This window comes from Mchenga conophoros, linkage group LG10, assembly GCF_057382185.1.
Source record: "Mchenga conophoros isolate Kocher_MC1m ecotype Shallow Benthic linkage group LG10, M_conophoros_male_GT1.1, whole genome shotgun sequence".
Lineage (NCBI taxonomy): Eukaryota > Metazoa > Chordata > Actinopteri > Cichliformes > Cichlidae > Mchenga > Mchenga conophoros.
Window position 1 is genome coordinate 13,122,450 of NC_140535.1, and position 14,997 is coordinate 13,137,446.

The 14,997-nt window shown below is 40.1% G+C and overlaps 2 long non-coding RNA genes across 2 annotated transcripts; both read left to right on the plus strand.

Moving 5' to 3' along the window:
- Positions 1 to 4,549: 4,549 nt before the first annotated feature.
- LOC146565472 (uncharacterized) lies at positions 4,550 to 5,554 on the plus strand. The gene is made up of 2 exons (XR_014894011.1): positions 4,550 to 4,800; positions 5,081 to 5,554. It is a non-coding gene; the product is annotated as an uncharacterized LOC146565472 (long non-coding RNA).
- A 5,538-nt stretch (positions 5,555 to 11,092) lies between these two features.
- On the plus strand, positions 11,093 to 12,097 carry LOC146565473 (uncharacterized). The gene is made up of 2 exons (XR_014894012.1): positions 11,093 to 11,343; positions 11,624 to 12,097. It is a non-coding gene; the product is annotated as an uncharacterized LOC146565473 (long non-coding RNA).
- The last annotated feature ends 2,900 nt before the right edge of the window (positions 12,098 to 14,997 follow it).

Sequence of the window (14,997 nt, forward strand, 5' to 3'; positions counted from 1 at the left end):
ATACATGTTTCCACAAAAAATCGGTATTTTTCTTTGTTTTGAGACAATTCATCCTTTGCTACCAAAGGGTGTTTTTTGAATTGATTTTGCATGCTGGCTTCATGTTGAGCCGAGGATTTCTTTGGGGTTACATCATTTTCCAAAGAGGTTCCTGCTTTATCTACAGCCTGCGTGGTGTCACGGTTTTTCTTGTCTATTGGAGTTCTGGGCTCGTCAGATGTATCAATGATATTTGTGGCAACATTTTCTGCTGTGTTGTTCACGTTGACTGTTGTTTTCTGTTGTTCAGGAGCTGTCTGTGTCTCCTTTGAGGCCACTGTTGTTGTGATGTTTTCTGTGATGTTGATCAAATCCCTTGTTTTCTGTAGAATCACAGCCTTAATGTGATCTGCCAGCGATGCATTATCCTCTGAGTTTTCAGGTGTTTCCATGGTATTTTGGATATTAGTGATAAGTGTGGCACCAGCGGAATTTTCTGCTGTGCTGTTCACGTTGACTGTTGCTTTCTGTAAAATAACAACTGGCACACAGATTAGATTTCCCATGATGCGGTCACCTGTGTTAGAGGTCTGTGCAAGTTCAGGAGCTGTTTCTGTCTCCTCTAAGGCCACTGTTGTTGTGCTATTTTCTGGGATGTTTAACAAATCCATTGCTTTCTGTAGAATCACAGCCTTAATTTGATCTGCCAGCGATGCATAATCCTCTGAGTTTTCAGTTGTTTCCGTGGTATTTTGGATATTAGTGATAAATGTGACATCAGCGGAATTTTCTGCTGTGCTGTGCAAGTTGGCTGTTGTTTCCTGTGAAATATGAGCTGGCATTTCCGTGTTGCGGTCAACTGTGTTAGAGGTCTGTGCAAGTTCAGGAGCTGTCTGTGTCTGCTTTAAGGCCACTGTTGTTGTGCTAGTGACAGCAGTGTCCTGGCAAAACCTCAGTTCTGCACCTGCTGACAGTGAGCATAGGGCAATGACATTATCTACAAAATTACATAGCCTTCCTATGGTGGCATTTTCGGCGTAATCAGACCGCAACTGTTGCCACTGCTCATGTGTAACATTATTTAGCAATTCCTCTAGCAGTGGCCTAACATCATTTGCAGGAGTGGAATGACTCCTGACATTGTCTGGATTGCTCCTAGCTGTGTTGTTGTCCATTTTGCTTCAATATCTATTTGTTTGCTGTTAATGTCTTCTCTCTGTTTGTTAAAGCGAGCGTTAGAAAAAACAGAGTTGCAGAGGGCTATTTATAGGTTTTTGTCTGTATGACGTCTTTGAAGCCCCGCCCACTTCAAGTGTGACGTCTTTGAAGCCTTTGATCTAAGCCCCGCCCACTTCGAGCAAAAAAAGAATGCGCTCGGAGAGTGTGGTTTGTTTGTCTCTCTCTCTCTCTCTCTCTCTCTTCCCCCCCCCCCCCCCCCAAGCTTCATCATAGAAAACCTTTTTCTATTAGAAAAAATTCTAATAATGTATAGATACATATCAATACTCAATAACTCATTGTTCCACTTACAATAGCTGTAAGTGCAGCTTACCATGACTTGAGTGTTATCTCACACATCAACCACGGTAAAGCGTGTTATAGACAAGCCAGCCCACTGTGACCATTTCATGCTTTGCCTCTTTCAAAGTGTGAAATATACATGCATGCAAAAATTGCAGTAAGCTGTGGTTACAGCAGAGGGAGACATTTTATTTCAAGCCAAAGTGAAAAGAACCACAGGAAAGCATTTAAAAATGAAATTATTAACACATTTACAATTAAATATACATCAGCTGCCTAGCACTGCTCTGCTCACTACTGTGATATGGAGTTGCACACAAGTGTTTCTGTTTGCAACACTTTGCAAGATGTTGAAAGAGATGGAAGGAAAGATCTTACTGTGAACTAGCTCCGGCCTTGAGTTGAATTATTTCTTCAAGAAGTCACTTGGATGAGTGACGAAATGTTTCTCCCACACATAGGGTTTTAGATAGCACCTCCTCTCCTGACTTAGCTTGTTTTTGTTTGTTATTTTGGCCTGTGTTCACCAGGGAGTTAAGTTTTCAGTGGAGACAAATAAACCACCGTTCACTTAATAAATTGTTTTTTCTTCCCAAACCGTCACTTCCTTTTTAACCCTTATGCTACGTTCCTGTACCCCTAGACTGGGGCGTAACACATCTGAAATGAAAAGCCTGTAAACGTGTGTTCCAGCCTCCTGACTTTGCTGGCACTCGGTCTTCATACTCGACTCCAGATCTGGACTTGTGTTGAACTCGACTGAGGTGGTCTGATCAGACACAGCGCTGCTGTTTGCTGCAGCTGTCCAAAAATCACAGACAAAGTCAGGAATGTTTTTACCTCGTCTAGCTGCTCTGTGTGTGTGTGTGTGTGTGTGTGTGTGTGTGTGTGTGTGTGTGTGTGTGTGTGTGTACAGGTCACATGACAGCACAGCATTTTCTACCCACAGTTTGAACTGAGCAAGAAATAACAAATGTATTTATTCAACTTACAGACAATAAAAAAACAAACAGAAATCAGTGTAAAATTTAATAACTTTTATTGATGTTAACTTTTTAAAAAGTTATTAAAAAGAAAACCCCAACAGAAAAACCCCTCTGAGCAAGCACTTGGCGACAGTGGGGAAGAAAAACTCCCTTTTAAGAGGGAGAAACTTCCGGCAGAACCAGGCTCAGTGAGGGGACAGCCATCTGCCGCGACCGTTCCAAGGGGTTATCACAATTTTTTTCTACAATGCATCAACCTTGTTTTGTCTCCTGGTGAAACAAAACAGTCGGCCTATAGATGAGAAAAACCGACGTATGCAACTTGGCTTCTTCGAAAGTTTGGCTGCCTCTTCTATGAAAATTTTAACAATCGTATTGTCGACTGTTGGTTCATTTAATTCCATGTTTTGCAGAACTACTTCTGCCTCTTGCCACTGTTTACACAGGGCTTTGAAAATCACCTTCTCAAAGTTTTTGAACTTCCTTAAGGGGATTTGATCAATTTCATCCCTGATTTTAGCCCAGATTTTTTCGCTAAGCCTCTTGTAGATGGTTAAAACTCTTTCTGGACTTATGACTTTACCTGATTTTTTTATAACCCGCTTAACTAGTTCTTCCATACATGTTTCCACAAAAAATCGGTATTTTTCTTTGTTTTGAGACAATTCATCCTTTGCTACCAAAGGGTGTTTTTTGAATTGATTTTGCATGCTGGCTTCATGTTGAGCCGAGGATTTCTTTGGGGTTACATCATTTTCCAAAGAGGTTCCTGCTTTATCTACAGCCTGCGTGGTGTCACGGTTTTTCTTGTCTATTGGAGTTCTGGGCTCGTCAGATGTATCAATGATATTTGTGGCAACATTTTCTGCTGTGTTGTTCACGTTGACTGTTGTTTTCTGTTGTTCAGGAGCTGTCTGTGTCTCCTTTGAGGCCACTGTTGTTGTGATGTTTTCTGTGATGTTGATCAAATCCCTTGTTTTCTGTAGAATCACAGCCTTAATGTGATCTGCCAGCGATGCATTATCCTCTGAGTTTTCAGGTGTTTCCATGGTATTTTGGATATTAGTGATAAGTGTGGCACCAGCGGAATTTTCTGCTGTGCTGTTCACGTTGACTGTTGCTTTCTGTAAAATAACAACTGGCACACAGATTAGATTTCCCATGATGCGGTCACCTGTGTTAGAGGTCTGTGCAAGTTCAGGAGCTGTTTCTGTCTCCTCTAAGGCCACTGTTGTTGTGCTATTTTCTGGGATGTTTAACAAATCCATTGCTTTCTGTAGAATCACAGCCTTAATTTGATCTGCCAGCGATGCATAATCCTCTGAGTTTTCAGTTGTTTCCGTGGTATTTTGGATATTAGTGATAAATGTGACATCAGCGGAATTTTCTGCTGTGCTGTGCAAGTTGGCTGTTGTTTCCTGTGAAATATGAGCTGGCATTTCCGTGTTGCGGTCAACTGTGTTAGAGGTCTGTGCAAGTTCAGGAGCTGTCTGTGTCTGCTTTAAGGCCACTGTTGTTGTGCTAGTGACAGCAGTGTCCTGGCAAAACCTCAGTTCTGCACCTGCTGACAGTGAGCATAGGGCAATGACATTATCTACAAAATTACATAGCCTTCCTATGGTGGCATTTTCGGCGTAATCACACCGCAACTGTTGCCACTGCTCATGTGTAACATTATTTAGCAATTCCTCTAGCAGTGGCCTAACATCATTTGCAGGAGTGGAATGACTCCTGACATTGTCTGGATTGCTCCTAGCTGTGTTGTTGTCCATTTTGCTTCAATATCTATTTGTTTGCTGTTAATGTCTTCTCTCTGTTTGTTAACGCGAGCGTTAGAAAAAACAGAGTTGCAGAGGGCTATTTATAGGTTTTTGTCTGTATGACGTCTTTGAAGCCCCGCCCACTTCAAGTGTGACGTCTTTGAAGCCTTTGATCTAAGCCCCGCCTACTTCGAGCAAAAAAAGAATGCGCTCGGAGAGTGTGGTTTGTTTGTCTCTCTCTCTCTCTCTCTCTCTCTCTCTCTCTCTCTCCCCCCCCCCCCCCCCCCCCCCCCCCCAAGCTTCATCACAGCCTCCCATAATAATAACTTTAGTAATGGTAGCAGTTAAAATATTGTCTGGTTTCATTTGGAACAACGATAGTTGTTTCGTTTATCGTTGATTGTTGATCTATTACAGTCGACCAGGTGACAACAATCACGTTGAAAAATCATTTATTTATAGTTGGCCGGAAACTAAAGCTGCTGTCACTTGGACTATTCCGTAGCACCCACCCGAGTAGTCGTCCTCGTCCCTGCACTGCACGTCGATCTCAGGTAAGAATGTATTTATTTAGTCATTGTTTGAATGCTGAATTTGGAAAAACAGTCAAGATTGCTTGATATTTATAGTCTATTAAAATGTATATTATAGTATATTTAAAATGTGGGGAAAATTTCTCAATAGAAATGTCTAAAATATCATAATTTGGTTCCCAAGTATAAATAACATTTAAAGCTATCTTGGACAGAAGGAAAAGAGTATGTATTTCTTAGAAAACGCGAAATCTGCACAAACATACCATTTTCATGTCATAATGTTCTTTCTGTTATAAAGCTATATTAGCAAAGGTGCTGTAAAGTTGTTAGCAGTGTGTCAGCTTGGTGACCTGCCACAGAGTACCTTTGTGACGTCATTCGCTATGCTCCAGATCGGATGGGTGGTGCAGGACGCCCGACGACTCTCATCTATATACAATTCCCAGCAGCAGACAACTCCAACATTCTGTATTTAATATTTGAATATATTTTTTTTAATTTTCTGTCTGTGTGCCAAGGTGAGCTATGCACCTGTTTATTGTTACCTGCTGTGTCTCATGTTAAGAAAACATGTATGGTCAAAATAAAAACACTAGCTTTTAGTGTACAGGATGGATGTGAATGTTAGTGAACAAAACAGGCCTGCTGTATATCAGATGATGTGTATATTCTTAATGTTTTTATGCTTACAAAGCTCTACTCAAGTTTCTTTTAAAGTTTTTGCTTGCATTTCCTACACAAATGTCAAAATAATAAAAAATCTTTGTGCACTGATACATGATCTCACATTTTTATCTATTCAGCTGCTGTGTGATGCACACCAGTGGTCCTCACTGCGCAATGTTAAAAGAAAGGCTTCATTTTTATCAGCTGGTTTTCACATAGGCCAAACATCTCTAAGGATATTTCTCCATTGTCTATAAATACATGTCAACAACATGTAGCAACAACTACTACTGATTCATACATACATTCATCCATCACTTTGGATGAGTGCATGTTTTTTTGCACACTGTCATCCTGTGCACTGTTCCAGCATGATTAGACCTTAGCGATGAACCTTGTTGCCAAAAAGCAAAGCCAGTGGGAGCAACATCTTCCAGAGCTAAAGCTCCGTTCACCAGCACTACTGGTGAGCCTTGTCTATAACGATGCCATGTTTACATCACATACCAAATGTAGTCATTTTTTTTAAATTAACAGAATGATATATAGGATGTGATACTGATTACATAGTACTGATCCTCACCTGAGTACATTTTGTTTTATAATTTCCCTGAGGTCCAGAACATCTCCATCATAATGATCATATCTTGTTTGGGGATGCTGCCCTGCCACACAGTTTGTAGGCCTCAAAAACCTGTTGATCTCAGTACACCTGCAGATTCAAGGAGACATACTTTTACAGGTGACAGTATGTACTAAAGTATATGTAATTTAAACTTTTTTCATAACATTATGAAGTTGTGTGATATGCGAGTGAGAGATTATGACAAACATCCAGAAAAGTCTTGTGATCATGCAGTCATGTCTGAAACTTCTCCCACACCGAGTGCAAGACAGGGTGGAAAAACCCTTTAATTCATAGTGTTCTTGTTGCAGTGAAACGCTAAAAGATTTAAAACAAAAAATAAGGGCACATAAAGTGACACTGCTTGCTTTTTGCAAACTACTTTCACAAAAAGCCCATTATGGATTATGCTCAAGTACACTGTTGTGTAAAATTTACTTTAGTAAATTTACTTGTTTCATGCTTGGTCATGCAAGTTCTGTAAGTGAGTGAAAATAATTCCACAATTTTTTTTAGACATTTTTAGACACTCTAAGCTTTTTGAAAAAGAAAATTATCAAATTGTAACACAGAGTGTGGTCAGACTGCTTTTGTTACACACAAATACCTGTACACGTTTGTAAATCTTAGTTTACGCTAAGAGATCAGAGGAGAAGGGTGGAGTGCCCACTCCAGGTCAGGGATGAGTTCCTCCTCCAAGTGGAAGAGTTTAAGTATCTCAGGGTCTTGTTCACGAGTGATGGGAGAAGGGAGCAGGAGATCGACAGACAGATTGGTGCTCTCAATTTACTGGTCAATCTACGTCCCTACCCTCACCTGTGGTCACGAGCTGTGGGTAGTGACTGAAAGAACAAGACTGCAGATACAAATGGCTAATATGAGCTTCCTCAGACGCGTGGATGGCCTCTCCCTTAGAGGGGAGGCCAAGTGGCTTCTTTCCACATGGAAAGAAGCCACTTGAGGTGGTTCGGGCATCTGAGAAGAACACCTCCTGGGGTGAGGTGATCCGGGCATGTCCCACTGAGAGGAGGCCCCCGTGCCTTGGTGTTCCCCCAAACAAGCTGAAGGAGGTGGGTGGGGAGAGGGAGGTCTGGGCTTCTTTGCTTGGGCTGCTGCCCCCGTGATCCGCGATCCAGTAGAGTTGAGTATGTGGGTTACGCCCATTAAAAACTTGCCAGATTTTCTAATACAATACCAAACAGCACATTCTGCTATTCACTCTTGCTTTGAGCTTTGATACCCAGGTGCTCCAGTCATGTTCCTGATTGATACAAGTTTGATTTACTGAATACTAGCTAAGCAATCTAAGCAATCTACAGAATCTACAGAATCAACAAATTTCTTCCAGTCAGCGAATGCTGCATATAATTTTATTTTTTGCTTGTTGCAACGTGCATAAAATTAAAAGGTTAAAACTAATGAAACTAGTTTTGAAATTTTTTTTTTTATTTGATTCAATTTTATATCATGAAATATGCAGAAAAAATAGAATTGGGCTGAAAGGTCTAATGCTTCATAACGTATTCAGGTTGTGTATCATATTTTTTAAAAGTAACTAAGTAAGAAAGTAACAAATTACTTACAAAAATAAGCAATCAGTAAAGTAATGGGATTAATTTCTTGGAGAAGTAATCAGTAATTAGTAAATAATTACTATTTTCAAGTAACTTGACCAACACAGGGTATTACCGTATGAAGTGGCAGATGTTAAAGAAACTGTTCGGCTACATGTCCAGTAGGTGGTGCAGACGACTGTCAGGATCCACTAATTCACCACAGTCAGAGTCTTTTGGATTACCTCTGCATCAGCTGAAGGAGTTAGTTTATTTAGTTTTTTGGTTATGTCATAGAATAAAAAGGCCCACATTTTGGAAGGATTTAAGCCCATAAATAAACAGCAGAAATATCCATGTATAGAAAACCTTTTTCTATTAGAAAAAATTCTAATAATGTATAGATACATATCAATACTCAATAACTCATTGTTCCACTTACAATAGCTGTAAGTGCAGCTTACCATGACTTGAGTGTTATCTCACACATCAACCACGGTAAAGCGTGTTATAGACAAGCCAGCCCACTGTGACCATTTCATGCTTTGCCTCTTTCAAAGTGTGAAATATACATGCATGCAAAAATTGCAGTAAGCTGTGGTTACAGCAGAGGGAGACATTTTATTTCAAGCCAAAGTGAAAAGAACCACAGGAAAGCATTTAAAAATGAAATTATTAACACATTTACAATTAAATATACATCAGCTGCCTAGCACTGCTCTGCTCACTACTGTGATATGGAGTTGCACACAAGTGTTTCTGTTTGCAACACTTTGCAAGATGTTGAAAGAGATGGAAGGAAAGATCTTACTGTGAACTAGCTCCGGCCTTGAGTTGAATTATTTCTTCAAGAAGTCACTTGGATGAGTGACGAAATGTTTCTCCCACACATAGGGTTTTAGATAGCACCTCCTCTCCTGACTTAGCTTGTTTTTGTTTGTTATTTTGGCCTGTGTTCACCAGGGAGTTAAGTTTTCAGTGGAGACAAATAAACCACCGTTCACTTAATAAATTGTTTTTTCTTCCCAAACCGTCACTTCCTTTTTAACCCTTATGCTACGTTCCTGTACCCCTAGACTGGGGCGTAACACATCTGAAATGAAAAGCCTGTAAACATGTGTTCCAGCCTCCTGACTTTGCTGGCACTCGGTCTTCATACTCGACTCCAGATCTGGACTTGTGTTGAACTCGACTGAGGTGGTCTGATCAGACACAGCGCTGCTGTTTGCTGCAGCTGTCCAAAAATCACAGACAAAGTCAGGAATGTTTTTACCTCGTCTAGCTGCTCTGTGTGTGTGTGTCTGTGTGTGTGTGTGTGTGTGTGTGTGTGTGTGTGTACAGGTCACATGACAGCACAGCATTTTCTACCCACAGTTTGAACTGAGCAAGAAATAACAAATGTATTTATTCAACTTACAGACAATAAAAAAACAAACAGAAATCAGTGTAAAATTTAATAACTTTTATTGATGTTAACTTTTTAAAAAGTTATTAAAAAGAAAACCCCAACAGAAAAACCCCTCTGAGCAAGCACTTGGCGACAGTGGGGAAGAAAAACTCCCTTTTAAGAGGGAGAAACTTCCGGCAGAACCAGGCTCAGTGAGGGGACAGCCATCTGCCGCGACCGTTCCAAGGGGTTATCACAATTTTTTTCTACAGTGCATCAACCTTGTTTTGTCTCCTGGTGAAACAAAACAGTCGGCCTATAGATGAGAAAAACCGACGTATGCAACTTGGCTTCTTCGAAAGTTTGGCTGCCTCTTCTATGAAAATTTTAACAATCGTATTGTCGACTGTTGGTTCATTTAATTCCATGTTTTGCAGAACTACTTCTGCCTCTTGCCACTGTTTACACAGGGCTTTGAAAATCACCTTCTCAAAGTTTTTGAACTTCCTTAAGGGGATTTGATCAATTTCATCCCTGATTTTAGCCCAGATTTTTTCGCTAAGCCTCTTGTAGATGGTTAAAACTCTTTCTGGACTTATGACTTTACCTGATTTTTTTATAACCCGCTTAACTAGTTCTTCCATACATGTTTCCACAAAAAATCGGTATTTTTCTTTGTTTTGAGACAATTCATCCTTTGCTACCAAAGGGTGTTTTTTGAATTGATTTTGCATGCTGGCTTCATGTTGAGCCGAGGATTTCTTTGGGGTTACATCATTTTCCAAAGAGGTTCCTGCTTTATCTACAGCCTGCGTGGTGTCACGGTTTTTCTTGTCTATTGGAGTTCTGGGCTCGTCAGATGTATCAATGATATTTGTGGCAACATTTTCTGCTGTGTTGTTCACGTTGACTGTTGTTTTCTGTTGTTCAGGAGCTGTCTGTGTCTCCTTTGAGGCCACTGTTGTTGTGATGTTTTCTGTGATGTTGATCAAATCCCTTGTTTTCTGTAGAATCACAGCCTTAATGTGATCTGCCAGCGATGCATTATCCTCTGAGTTTTCAGGTGTTTCCATGGTATTTTGGATATTAGTGATAAGTGTGGCACCAGCGGAATTTTCTGCTGTGCTGTTCACGTTGACTGTTGCTTTCTGTAAAATAACAACTGGCACACAGATTAGATTTCCCATGATGCGGTCACCTGTGTTAGAGGTCTGTGCAAGTTCAGGAGCTGTTTCTGTCTCCTCTAAGGCCACTGTTGTTGTGCTATTTTCTGGGATGTTTAACAAATCCATTGCTTTCTGTAGAATCACAGCCTTAATTTGATCTGCCAGCGATGCATAATCCTCTGAGTTTTCAGTTGTTTCCGTGGTATTTTGGATATTAGTGATAAATGTGACATCAGCGGAATTTTCTGCTGTGCTGTGCAAGTTGGCTGTTGTTTCCTGTGAAATATGAGCTGGCATTTCCGTGTTGCGGTCAACTGTGTTAGAGGTCTGTGCAAGTTCAGGAGCTGTCTGTGTCTGCTTTAAGGCCACTGCTGTTGTGCTAGTGACAGCAGTGTCCTGGCAAAACCTCAGTTCTGCACCTGCTGACAGTGAGCATAGGGCAATGACATTATCTACAAAATTACATAGCCTTCCTATGGTGCCATTTTCGGCGTAATCAGACCGCAACTGTTGCCACTGCTCATGTGTAACATTATTTAGCAATTCCTCTAGCAGTGGCCTAACATCATTTGCAGGAGTGGAATGACTCCTGACATTGTCTGGATTGCTCCTAGCTGTGTTGTTGTCCATTTTGCTTCAATATCTATTTGTTTGCTGTTAATGTCTTCTCTCTGTTTGTTAAAGCGAGCGTTAGAAAAAACAGAGTTGCAGAGGGCTATTTATAGGTTTTTGTCTGTATGACGTCTTTGAAGCCCCGCCCACTTCAAGTGTGACGTCTTTGAAGCCTTTGATCTAAGCCCCGCCCACTTCGAGCAAAAAAAGAATGCGCTCGGAGAGTGTGGTTTGTTTGTCTCTCTCTCTCTCTCTCTCTCTCTCTCTCTCCCCCCCCCCCCCCCCCCCCCCCCCAAGCTTCATCACAGCCTCCCATAATAATAACTTTAGTAATGGTAGCAGTTAAAATATTGTCTGGTTTCATTTGGAACAACGATAGTTGTTTCGTTTATCGTTGATTGTTGATCTATTACAGTCGACCAGGTGACAACAATCACGTTGAAAAATCATTTATTTATAGTTGGCCGGAAACTAAAGCTGCTGTCACTTGGACTATTCCGTAGCACCCACCCGAGTAGTCGTCCTCGTCCCTGCACTGCACGTCGATCTCAGGTAAGAATGTATTTATTTAGTCATTGTTTGAATGCTGAATTTGGAAAAACAGTCAAGATTGCTTGATATTTATAGTCTATTAAAATGTATATTATAGTATATTTAAAATGTGGGGAAAATTTCTCAATAGAAATGTCTAAAATATCATAATTTGGTTCCCAAGTATAAATAACATTTAAAGCTATCTTGGACAGAAGGAAAAGAGTATGTATTTCTTAGAAAACGCGAAATCTGCACAAACATACCATTTTCATGTCATAATGTTCTTTCTGTTATAAAGCTATATTAGCAAAGGTGCTGTAAAGTTGTTAGCAGTGTGTCAGCTTGGTGACCTGCCACAGAGTACCTTTGTGACGTCATTCGCTATGCTCCAGATCGGATGGGTGGTGCAGGACGCCCGACGACTCTCATCTATATACAATTCCCAGCAGCAGACAACTCCAACATTCTGTATTTAATATTTGAATATATTTTTTTTAATTTTCTGTCTGTGTGCCAAGGTGAGCTATGCACCTGTTTATTGTTACCTGCTGTGTCTCATGTTAAGAAAACATGTATGGTCAAAATAAAAACACTAGCTTTTAGTGTACAGGATGGATGTGAATGTTAGTGAACAAAACAGGCCTGCTGTATATCAGATGATGTGTATATTCTTAATGTTTTTATGCTTACAAAGCTCTACTCAAGTTTCTTTTAAAGTTTTTGCTTGCATTTCCTACACAAATGTCAAAATAATAAAAAATCTTTGTGCACTGATACATGATCTCACATTTTTATCTATTCAGCTGCTGTGTGATGCACACCAGTGGTCCTCACTGCGCAATGTTAAAAGAAAGGCTTCATTTTTATCAGCTGGTTTTCACATAGGCCAAACATCTCTAAGGATATTTCTCCATTGTCTATAAATACATGTCAACAACATGTAGCAACAACTACTACTGATTCATACATACATTCATCCATCACTTTGGATGAGTGCATGTTTTTTTGCACACTGTCATCCTGTGCACTGTTCCAGCATGATTAGACCTTAGCGATGAACCTTGTTGCCAAAAAGCAAAGCCAGTGGGAGCAACATCTTCCAGAGCTAAAGCTCCGTTCACCAGCACTACTGGTGAGCCTTGTCTATAACAATGCCATGTTTACATCACATACCAAATGTAGTCATTTTTTTTAAATTAACAGAATGATATATAGGATGTGATACTGATTACATAGTACTGATCCTCACCTGAGTACATTTTGTTTTATAATTTCCCTGAGGTCCAGAACATCTCCATCATAATGATCATATCTTGTTTGGGGATGCTGCCCTGCCACACAGTTTGTAGGCCTCAAAAACCTGTTGATCTCAGTACACCTGCAGATTCAAGGAGACATACTTTTACAGGTGACAGTATGTACTAAAGTATATGTAATTTAAACTTTTTTCATAACATTATGAAGTTGTGTGATATGCGAGTGAGAGATTATGACAAACATCCAGAAAAGTCTTGTGATCATGCAGTCATGTCTGAAACTTCTCCCACACCGAGTGCAAGACAGGGTGGAAAAACCCTTTAATTCATAGTGTTCTTGTTGCAGTGAAACGCTAAAAGATTTAAAACAAAAAATAAGGGCACATAAAGTGACACTGCTTGCTTTTTGCAAACTACTTTCACAAAAAGCCCATTATGGATTATGCTCAAGTACACTGTTGTGTAAAATTTACTTTAGTAAATTTACTTGTTTCATGCTTGGTCATGCAAGTTCTGTAAGTGAGTGAAAATAATTCCACAATTTTTTTTAGACATTTTTAGACACTCTAAGCTTTTTGAAAAAGAAAATTATCAAATTGTAACACAGAGTGTGGTCAGACTGCTTTTGTTACACACAAATACCTGTACACGTTTGTAAATCTTAGTTTACGCTAAGAGATCAGAGGAGAAGGGTGGAGTGCCCACTCCAGGTCAGGGATGAGTTCCTCCTCCAAGTGGAAGAGTTTAAGTATCTCAGGGTCTTGTTCACGAGTGATGGGAGAAGGGAGCAGGAGATCGACAGACAGATTGGTGCTCTCAATTTACTGGTCAATCTACGTCCCTACCCTCACCTGTGGTCACGAGCTGTGGGTAGTGACTGAAAGAACAAGACTGCAGATACAAATGGCTAATATGAGCTTCCTCAGAAGCGTGGATGGCCTCTCCCTTAGAGGGGAGGCCAAGTGGCTTCTTTCCACATGGAAAGAAGCCACTTGAGGTGGTTCGGGCATCTGAGAAGAACACCTCCTGGGGTGAGGTGATCCGGGCATGTCCCACTGAGAGGAGGCCCCCGTGCCTTGGTGTTCCCCCAAACAAGCTGAAGGAGGTGGGTGGGGAGAGGGAGGTCTGGGCTTCTTTGCTTGGGCTGCTGCCCCCGTGATCCGCGATCCAGTAGAGTTGAGTATGTGGGTTACGCCCATTAAAAACTTGCCAGATTTTCTAATACAATACCAAACAGCACATTCTGCTATTCACTCTTGCTTTGAGCTTTGATACCCAGGTGCTCCAGTCATGTTCCTGATTGATACAAGTTTGATTTACTGAATACTAGCTAAGCAATCTAAGCAATCTACAGAATCTACAGAATCAACAAATTTCTTCCAGTCAGCGAATGCTGCATATAATTTTATTTTTTGCTTGTTGCAACGTGCATAAAATTAAAAGGTTAAAACTAATGAAACTAGTTTTGAATTTTTTTTTTTTATTTGATTCAATTTTATATCATGAAATATGCAGAAAAAATAGAATTGGGCTGAAAGGTCTAATGCTTCATAACATATTCAGGTTGTGTATCATATTTTTTAAAAGTAACTAAGTAAGAAAGTAACAAATTACTTACAAAAATAAGCAATCAGTAAAGTAATGGGATTACTTTCTTGGAGACGTAATCAGTAATTAGTAAATAATTACTATTTTCAAGTAACTTGACCAACACAGGGTATTACCGTATGAAGTGGCAGATGTTAAAGAAACTGTTCGGCTACATGTCCAGTAGGTGGTGCAGACGACTGTCAGGATCCACTAATTCACCACAGTCAGAGTCTTTTGGATTACCTCTGCATCAGCTGAAGGAGTTAGTTTATTTAGTTTTTTGGTTATGTCATAGAATAAAAAGGCCCACATTTTGGAAGGATTTAAGCCCATAAATAAACAGCAGAAATATCCATGTATAGAAAACCTTTTTCTATTAGAAAAAATTCTAATAATGTATAGATACATATCAATACTCAATAACTCATTGTTCCACTTACAATAGCTGTAAGTGCAGCTTACCATGACTTGAGTGTTATCTCACACATCAACCACGGTAAAGCGTGTTATAGACAAGCCAGCCCACCGTGACCATTTCATGCTTTGCCTCTTTCAAAGTGTGAAATATACATGCATGCAAAAATTGCAGTAAGCTGTGGTTACAGCAGAGGGAGACATTTTATTTCAAGCCAAAGTGAAAAGAACCACAGGAAAGCATTTAAAAATGAAATTATTAACACATTTACAATTAAATATACATCAGCTGCCTAGCACTGCTCTGCTCACTACTGTGATATGGAGTTGCACACAAGTGTTTCTGTTTGCAACACTTTGCAAGATGTTGAAAGAGATGGAAGGAAAGATCTTACTGTGAACTAGCTCCGGC